This window comes from Cetorhinus maximus, unplaced genomic scaffold (genome assembly GCF_964194155.1).
Source record: "Cetorhinus maximus unplaced genomic scaffold, sCetMax3.hap1.1 HAP1_SCAFFOLD_3596, whole genome shotgun sequence".
NCBI lineage: Eukaryota > Metazoa > Chordata > Chondrichthyes > Lamniformes > Cetorhinidae > Cetorhinus > Cetorhinus maximus.
The window spans coordinates 10,001-20,000 of record NW_027599503.1 but is presented as its reverse complement, the minus strand read 5'-3'; the positions used below and the strand labels follow the sequence as shown (position 1 = coordinate 20,000).

Below are 10,000 nucleotides of genomic sequence, written 5' to 3'. Positions count from 1 at the left end.
AGATAGAGAGAGTCCTCCAAGGACAGGAACGGGTACAGAATCCGAAACGTTCACGTGCCCTTGTCCTCGATCGCAAAATGACTGGAATACAACGAGGCAGAGTTCACGGGGATGGGCGCTGTACTTGTAGCAGGTTCTCTCAGCCGGAGTCCCTGCGTTCAGTTCTGGTCACCCACACCACACCTCAGGTCGCAGGTGTCAGTCACGCAGAGTTGGCAGTGCAGCTGCGCCAGAAACACCCCGGCGCTGAGAGAGTTAACTCCGAGGGCAGCTCGAGCAGACCAGGCTTGTGGTACTGGGCCCTCCAGCCTGGAGGGGGTGATCTGATCGAGGGATTTGAAATGATGGATTTGATAGGGTCGATAGAGAGAAACTGTTTGCTCTGGTGGGCGCGGGGGCTGGAAGGCCAGAATGAGGGGGCTGCTGATTAAAATTTGAGCTGCTCAGCAGGGGGCGGGGGGAGCTCAGCAAACACTTCCTCACCCCAAGGGGAGCAGGAAGCTGTAACACTCTCTTTCTCTCTCCCACACACACAAATGCCGGGTATGAATTAAAAATTTCATGAGTGAGATGGATAGATTGTTGTGGGTTGGGGGGGGTGGGGGTGAGTGAGGGATATGGAACATGGGAGGGTAAATGGAATCGTGATACAGTCCAGCCATGGTCTGACAGAGCGCTGGAACAGACTCGAGAGGCTGAATGGCCTCTTGTTCCTGTGTAACAGGCTGGAGAGGGGCTGAATGGCCTCCTCCTGTCTTGTGTAACAGGCTTGAGAGGGGCCGAATGGCCTCCTCGTGTCTTGTGTAACGGGCTTGAGAGGGGCTGAATAGCCTCCTCCTGTTCTCCAGCTGCTCGAGTTCATGCTTCTGATGGAGGACAGGGTTGGAGATGGAACGAGGGAGCGATGCTGAATTTGGTGCCTTTGTTGTGTCTTGTTCCCTCAGTCGTATCTGGGACAGTCAGAGAGTCACAGTACGAGAACTCAAACAGCCATCCCACTCTCACTGCAGCAAACCCCAGGGAACCATTGACCTGCTCATCGTGGAACAGGAACACTGCAGGTGCTGAGGGCAGGAGATCACCCTCCTCCTTCCTGACCCTTTCTCACTCCCTCTCTTTCACTGTCTCTCTCTCTGTCTCTCCCTCTCTCTTTAACACTCTGACTGTCTCTGTGTATATCTGTCTCACTCTGTCCGTCTCTGTCTCTCTCTCTCTGTCTGTCTCTCTCTCTCTGTCTGTCTCTCTCTCTCTCTCTCTCTGTCTGTCTCTCTCTCTTGCTCCGTGTCTCTGTCTCTTGCTGTCTCTCTCTTTGTCTCTGTCTCTTGCCTCTCTCTTTGTCTCTCTGTCACTTTCTCTCTGTCACTTACTCTCTATCCCTCTCTTACTTTTTCACTGTCTCTCCCTCTCTCTCTCTCTCTCTCCCCTCTTTTTGTCTCTTTCTCTTTGTTCCTCTCTGTTACTCTCTATCTCTTTCTCAGGCACATTGCCTCTCCCTCTGTCTTTCTCTCTGTCTCTCCCCCCCTCTGTTTTTCTCTCTCTCTGTCTCTTTCTATCTCTCTCTGTCTGCCTCTCTCTCAGTGTCTGTCTCTGTCCCTGTCTGTCGCTCTCACTGAAACCCTCTGTCTCTCCCTCCATCACTGTCTCTGTCGCTGTATGTCACGTCACACTCTGTTTCTCTCTCTCTGTCCCTCTCTTTCATGTCTGTCTCTCTGTCTGTCCGTCTCTGCTCCTCTCTCTCTCTCTCTCTCTCTCTGTCTCTTGCTGAAACACCCTTTGGGTGGATATTTCCCAGAACTGCGCTAAGTGTGGTAGCGGGTGGGTAAAATGGAGTCCTACCCGCTGATGAAAATGGCGGCTTTTCATGCATTATCGTGCCGAGCCTGCCTCATTATTTATTCACTCCCGGGAAGCGCGCAGTTTCCATGGACATCACCATTCACTCTTTCACACACCATCTTGTCCTCATCCTGTCCGTGGGACCACACAGGACAGGCACACTTATCATCAGGCCCGGCAGGAGTCCTGATACATTCTCCCCATCTCTATCCATGCAGGACAAACTGGCTCACAACAGGAGGGAAAGGCCGCAGACAGGAGGAGGGATGCCAGCGATCAAAGCTCTGACAGAATTCGAAAACAGAAGCATCCAGCTGGCCGGCGATGACCGGGACCGGTCCTGTGCTGACAGTGAGGTCGGCGCTGCTCTATCAAGTGAGGGTCCAGCAGTGCAACATCCATCAGACAACCATGCTGTGAGTGATGTGTCCTCTTTCACAGGCCACTGCCATGCACGAATTATCCCCCCTTGCTTTCACAGGCGCATCTGGGAAACAGCCGACAGAGTCCATGACCCAGGGCCTCCAGTCAAGACCCGAAGAAACCTCTGAAGAGGTATCTGAAGGCACCCTCCCTGAAATCCTGTCACAGCCTCACCCACACCCCCCACCAGCGCAGAGACACACACCTCAGTGGGACCGAGCTTTAGAGTAGCCTCAGGATCACAATCTGGTGAGCTCATCGCACTGTCTGATCCACAGCAGGTGGAGGCAGGGACTTCCCAGGTCCCCGGCACTCGGAGGAGCTGTTGGAGGCCAGAATGTTGCTGAGTGCGAGTCAGATGAAGAGCCTCTGGACTCGGTCATGTCACAGTTGCTGGAACATCAGGAAGGGATGTCCGCTGCACTCCTCAGATTGTAAGGCACGATGGAGGAGTCTGTCTGCCTTCAGGCTGAGGTGATAGTGCCGGCATTGCCAACACACCGAGGTCAACACTGGCAGGATGGCGGCCGCCATAGAGACCTTGGTCCTGGACGTCGCTCCTGCTCTGCTGCACGGGCTCCACTCCATTGCTGATGCCCTAGTCAGCCTCCAACAGTGTGTACATGAGAGAGGTGCTGGGCAGCTCGATCTCACTCCAGCTACTCCTTCCGCTCACGGAGTCAGCCAGGGGCCCTCGGGCACCCATAGGGAGGAGGATCAGCAGGTGCACACTCCGGGCCCATCCACCCTGGTGACTCTGGGAGTGACTGGCCCATCCCCTCTTCCTGTGACCCCCACAGCTCCAGCTTCACAGGCCAAGGAGGGTGCCACTGCCACACAGCAGGATCCTGAAAGCAGGCCGGGGCTGCTCCAAAGGATGCCCGCCAAAGTCATCACGGACAGGGCATCACAGTCAGCAGGCTGCCTCCTCCTCCACTGTGGATCTCTGGGGAGCACCAAGACGTAGCGGCAGGTTTAGGAACATTAGGTAAAAGTAGTTACTCAGCCTGGGCACGGATATTGATCACTTTGTACATACTGTTCACTATTGTCAATAAACTCCTAAGAATGTCTCCCTGTCTGTGACTCCTTGTTCTGATGAGCAATGTTCATGTCACTCAGATGTGAAACCTTTCTGCACAAGATAAAGGCAGGTGTCTCAGTCCAGGGCCTCTCCCCTGTGCTCTGTGCAGCCTTCAGACCACAGTGATGGTCCAGCCTCTCACTCCCTGGACACATTACTGATGCCTGCACCTCGGCAGTGCTGGTCATTGCTGCCAGAATGTAGTGGGCAGGAGCCACAGAGTTCTCTCATTCTCTCTGTGTGCTCTCAGCACCTTTAAGGTGGGGCTGGCCCCCATCACACCAGCATCTGGGACCAGTGATGCTGTGCACCAGCTGCTGAAGGGCTGAGGTGCTGAAGGCGGACACAGCATCAGATGCGTCTCAAGTTTCATGGCTGCGTCTCTATGGTATGACCCTGATCACAGAGGAGTCAGACATTCTCAGAGGCTATGTGAAGATCTATGGAGTGTCCTCACTTCATGTTGTCATCATCCTCCTGCGATCGAGCGACTATTAGGGCCTCCACTGCATCCCCATGACAGGAGCATTCTTACAAAGGGTATGTGTGCTGCCATAAGCCAGACTGGGGTCAAACCTTCACAACTGCGATGTGAGGATCTGTGGGAACACCTCACTGCATGTCATCATCATCCTCCACAAACCTGGCAGCCATGAGGGCCTCCCGAGTGTGCCTGCCTCGTCTCGCCAGTGTGAGAGCCTCATCCCCGTCATCGTCACCACCGAGGACCCCCTCAACCCCATCATCCTCACCATTGAGGGCCCCCTCACCCTCAACCCATTAGCGTCCTCCTCCCTCTCCTCCTCAGCCAGTTCCTCTCCCCGTCGCAGTGCCAGGTTGTAAAGGGTGCAGCAGACGACGATGATGTGTGACACCCTCTGCAGACTGTGTTGCTGGGCTCCACCAGCCCGGTCCAGGCACCGGAACCTCATCTTCAGCATCCCGATGGTCTGCTCCACCAGGCTGTGAGCTGCTGTATGAACCTCATTATAGCGTCGCTCTGCTGCAGTCTGAGGCCGCCGCATGGGTGTCATCAGCTACAGCCTGTGTGGGTAGCCCTTGTCCCTGAGGAACCATCGCTGACGCCTCTGTGGACCCTGGAAGTCTGCAGGGGTCTGCGAGTGACTCAGGATGTAGGTGTCGTGCACACTCCCTGGAAACCGTGCGCAGACCTGCAGGATGTGTTTGTGGAGGTCACACACCAGCTGCACATTCAGTGAGTGGAAGCCCTTGTTGTTGATGAAGTTCACTAAGTGTAGCGATGGAGACCTGAGCACCACATGAGTGCAGTCAATCTCACCCTGCACCTGTGGGAATCCCGAGATCCGAGCGAATCCAATGGCCTTTGTATCCTGGCTGTCCCGGTCCCGGGCGAAATGCACAAAGTTGTTGCCATGGAGAAGATGGCATCCGTGACCTCATGGGTACGTTTGTGGGTGGCGGATTGTGAAATCCCACAGAGGTCACCCTGTGGAGCCCTGAAAGGAGCCACAGGCATAGAAATTGAGCATCGCAGTCACTTTCACAGCCACTGGCAGTGGATGCCCTCCATGTCCCCTTGGCACCAAGTCCTGCAGTAAATGACAGATGTGACCGACCAGGTCCCTGGACAGGCGCAGTCATCAGCGACACTGGTTCTCAGTCACCTGCAGGGATGGCAGGCGGCGTCTATAGACCCTGGGGTGTCGCTAGGCACTGACCAGCCACGGCTCCCTGTCACTCCTGGGCAGTTTGTATGGGAGCCCCCGGTGCCCCTTCTTCCTGAGGTTGCTGCTCCTGCCTTTGCGCAGCCAGGAGCCTCAGTCGCTCTCGGACGTGGTCCTCCTGCAGCATGAAAGAGAGAGAGAGAGATGTGGTTATCATGTCTGCACTTAGCACCTTTCCTGACCCTGTGTGTGACTGCCCCTTAATGCTTCCTGGAGAGAGCTGGTCACCCCCTCGGATGGCCAGAGATGAGTGCGCTGCATGGCTGCCCTGTCAACCTGTGTCCAAACCAGGATGCTGACCTTGCGAGGGGCTGTGAGCGGCTCCAGCAGTGACTGCTACATGGCCAGCGCTGGCGAGGAGATTGTACAACGTGTGCAGCCCAACTGCTCCACGCTCCAATAAAGTAGCGGACTCGAAGCCTGTGCCAGGGGTGGGTGGTGGGGGTGAGGTATGGAGCACCTGGTGGCCCTTTGGTGCCTCCGCGATGCTTGTACGGGTGGGCAGGCTAGGAGCCTGACCCCAATCGTATCCCTGTAGCTGTGTCTGACCTGTCTCAGTTGCAGAGGAATGGTCAGTTTATACAGGTGGTCCCTCATGTGTGACCGCTTCCCCCGCTCACCCTGACTCGCACCTCGAACGCCTCCGTGCGGGATGCAGCGCCAGGGCAGCACTTGACCCCCCCCCCCAACCCCATCGACAACGGTCACCTCTGAGGCTGGCCAGTACTGACCCCCGGACACGCACCCCACCACCCTTCAGCAGCAGCTTCCCCTGAGGCCTGCAAACAATGGGCGAGCTGTGGAGAACGCTGTTGCTCACACACCTCAGTTCCCCCAAAGTGAAGGCTGCCTGCCTGCTGTTGTGAAACATGTCGCCAGTGTGGACGGACGATATGGTGGGGTTCCAGCAGCCTGATGGGTTGGCCTTTTCATTATGTGCTAATGTATTACAATGAGCTCCCCGCTGACCGATGGCGGGAAACGTAGCCTGCCATCAGTGGGCTGAGTGGACAATCGTGACCTGCCTTCACCCCGTCCTGAAGTGGGTCCTGCCAGATTTTCCCCACACACCACCTATCACTGCTGCCAGACGGCTCAGAAAATTCCACCCATAGTCTCTCTTTCTGTCTCTCTCTTTCTGTCTCTCTCTCTGTCTCTGTCTCTCTCTCTCTCTTTCTGTCTCTCTGACTCGCTCTCTCTGTCTCTGTCTCTCTCTGTCTCTCTGACTCTCTCTCTCTCTCTGTCTGTCTCTCTCTGTCTCTGTCACACACTGTCTCACTCTCTCTCTGTCTCTCAGTCTGTCCCTCTCTCTGTCTCTCTTTCTGTCTCTCTCTGTCTTTCTGTGTCTCTCTCTCTCTATCTCTGTCTGTCTCCCCCCCTGCATCTCTCCCTCCCTCTGTTTCTGTGCCGTCTTCACTCCATTTTAAGTGGTGTTTTTCTCGTAGCCATCTGCATCACCCTAACCTGCTGTTGCTGCTCTCAGTCTGCCTGTCGGAAAACCTGGAGCACATCCGTCTGGTGTATGAGAGGATTGAGCTTGGTTCCCTCTACACTGTCCTTCACAAGAGGGTGAGTGTCAATACAACTAGCTCAGCTGGAATCGGACGGGATGACTCCTGACTGTGTGCTCTAAAACACGCACACACTCACTCACACTCACACACTCATTCTCTCACACACACACACACACTCTCACACACTCACTCCTGACTGTGTGCTCTAACACTCACACACACTCCCTCACTCCTGACTGTGTGCTCTAACACTCACACTCACTCACTCCTGACTGTGTGCTCTAACACTCACACACACACACTCACTCCTGACTGTGTGCTCTAACACTCACACACACTCACTCCTGACTGTGTGCTCTAACACTCACACACACACACTCACTCCTGACTGTGTGCTCTAACACTCACACACACACACTCACTCCTGACTGTGTGCTCTAACACACACACTCACTCACTCACTCCTGACTGTGTGCTCTAACACACACACACACTCACTCACTCCTGACTGTGTGCTCTAACACACACACTCACTCACTCCTGACTGTGTGCTCTAACACACACACACACTCACTCACTCCTGACTGTGTGCTCTAACACTCACACACACTCACTGACTCCTAACTGTGTTCTCTAACACTGACACACACACTCACCCCTGACTGTGTGCTCTAACACACACACACTCACTCCTGACTGTGTGCTCTACCACTCACACACACTTACTCACTCCTGACTGTGTGCTCTAACACAGACACACTCACTCCTGACTGTGTGCTCTAACACTCACACACACTCACTCACTCCTGACTGTGTGCTCTAACACACACACACACTCACTCACTCCTGACTGTGTGCTCTAACACTCACATTCACTCACTCCTGACTGTGTGCTCTAACACACACACACTCACTCACTCCTGACTGTGTGCTCTAACACTCACACACACTCACTCACTCCTGACTGTGTGCTCTAACACTCACACGCACACTCACTCACACCTGACTGTGTGCTCTAACACAGACACACACTTACTCACTCCTGACTGTGTGCTCTAACACTCACGCACACTCACTCACTCCTGACTGTGTGCTCTAACACTCACACACACTCACTCACTCCTGACTGTGTGCTCTAACACTCACACGCACACTCACTCACACCTGACTGTGTGCTCTAACACAGACACACACTCAATCACTCCTGACTGTGTGCTCTAACACTCACACACTCACTCACTCCTGACTGTGTGCTCTAACACACACACTCACTCACTCCTGACTGTGTGCTCTAACACACACACTCACTCATTCCTGACTGTGTGCTCTAACACACACACACACACACACACTCACTCCTGACTGTGTGCTCTAACACTAACACACACTCACTCACTCCTGACTGTGTGCTCTAACCCTAACACACACTCACTCACTCCTGACTGTGTGCTCTAACACACACTCACTCACTCCTGACTGTGTGCTCTAACACAGACACACACTCACTCACTCCTGACTGTGTGCTCTAACACACACACTCACTCATTCCTGACTGTGTGCTCTAACACACACACACACACTCACTCACTCCTGACTGTGTGCTCTAACACTAACACACACTCACTCACTCCTGACTGTGTGCTCTAACCCTAACACACACTCACTCACTCCTGACTGTGTGCTCTAACCCTAACACACACTCACTCACTCCTGACTGTGTGCTCTAACACACACACACACTCACGCACTCCTGACTGTGTGCTCTAACACTAACACACACTCACTCACTCCTGACTGTGTGCTCTAACACACACACACACTCACTCACTCCTGACTGTGTGCTCTAACACTCACACACTCACTCCTGACTGTGTGCTCTAACACACACACACTCACGCACTTCTGACTGTGTGCTCTAACACTCACACACACTCACTCCTGACTGTGTGCTCTAACACTCACACACACTCACTCCTGACTGTGTGCTCTAACACTCACACACACTCACTCACTCCTGACTGTGTGCTCTAACACTCACACACACTCAATCCTGACTGTTTGCTCTAACACAGGCACACACTCACTCACTCCTGACTGTGTGCTCTAACACAGACACACACTCACTCACTCCTGACTGTGTGCTCTAACACACAAACACACTCACTCACTCACTCCTGACTGTGTGCTCTAACACTCACACACACTCACTCACTCCTGACCGTGTGCTCTAACGCACTCACACACAATCACTCCTGACTTTGTGCTCTAACACACACACACACTCATTCACTCCTGACTGTGTGCTCTAACACACACACACTCACTCACTCCTGACTGTGTGCTCTAACACTCACACGCACACTCACTCACACCTGACTGTGTGCTCTAACACTCACACACACTCACTCACTCCTGACTGTGTGCTCTAACACTCACACACACTCACTCACTCCTGACTGTGTGCTCTAACACTGACACACACTCACTCACTCCTGACTGTGTGCTCTAACACTCACACACACTCACTCACTCCTGACTGTGTGCTCTAACACTCACACACACTCAATCACTCCTGACTGTGTGCTCTAACACTCACACACTCACTCACTCCTGACTGTGTGCTCTAACACACACACACACTCACTCACTCCTGACTGTGTGCTCTAACACACACACTCACTCACTCCTGACTGTGTGCTCTAACACACACACTCACTCACTCCTGACTGTGTGCTCTAACACACACACTCACTCACTCCTGACTGTGTGCTCTAACACACACACTCACTCACTCCTGACTGTGTGCTCTAACACACACACACACACTCACTCACTCCTGACTGTGTGCTCTAACACTAACACACACTCACTCACTCCTGACTGTGTGCTCTAACACACACACTCACTCACTCCTGACTGTGTGTCCTAACACTCACACACACTCACTCACTCCTGACTGTGTGCTCTAACACAGACACACACTCACTCACTCCTGACTGTGTGCTCTAACACACACACACACTCACTCACTCCTTACTGTGTGCTCTAACACTAACACACACTCACTCACTCCTGACTGTGTGCTCTAACACTCACACACACTCACTCACTCCTGACTGTGTGTTCTAACACTCACACACAATCACTCCTGACTTTGTGCTCTAACACTCACACACTCACTCACTCACTCCTGACTCTGTGCTCTAACACTCACACTCACTCACTCACTCCTGACTGTGTGCTCTAACACACACACACACACACACTCCTGACTGTGCGCTCTAACACTCACACACTCACACTCACTCCTGACTGTGTGCTCTAACACAGACACTCACTCACTCCTGACTGTGTGCTCTAACACTCACACACACTCAGTTACTCCTGACTGTGTGCTCTAACACACACACACACACACTCACTCACTCCTGACTGTG

At 53.6% G+C, this 10,000-nt stretch overlaps 1 protein-coding gene and 1 long non-coding RNA gene across 2 annotated transcripts in view; both read left to right on the top strand.

Moving 5' to 3' along the window:
* The window catches only part of LOC144678098 (uncharacterized), a 7,611-nt gene extending 1,034 nt beyond the window's left edge, over positions 1 to 6,577 (top strand). Inside the window, exons 3-4 of the long non-coding RNA XR_013575943.1 lie at positions 945 to 1,061; positions 6,495 to 6,577. This is a non-coding gene — a long non-coding RNA (uncharacterized LOC144678098). The remainder of the gene's footprint in view (positions 1 to 944; positions 1,062 to 6,494) is intronic.
* Positions 6,578 to 6,580: 3 nt separating this feature from the next.
* The window catches only part of LOC144678097 (inactive serine/threonine-protein kinase TEX14-like), a gene marked incomplete at its 3' end in the record, with an annotated part of 10,573 nt that continues 7,153 nt past the window's right edge, over positions 6,581 to 10,000 (top strand). Inside the window, exon 1 of the mRNA XM_078538009.1 lies at positions 6,581 to 6,618. The remainder of the gene's footprint in view (positions 6,619 to 10,000) is intronic.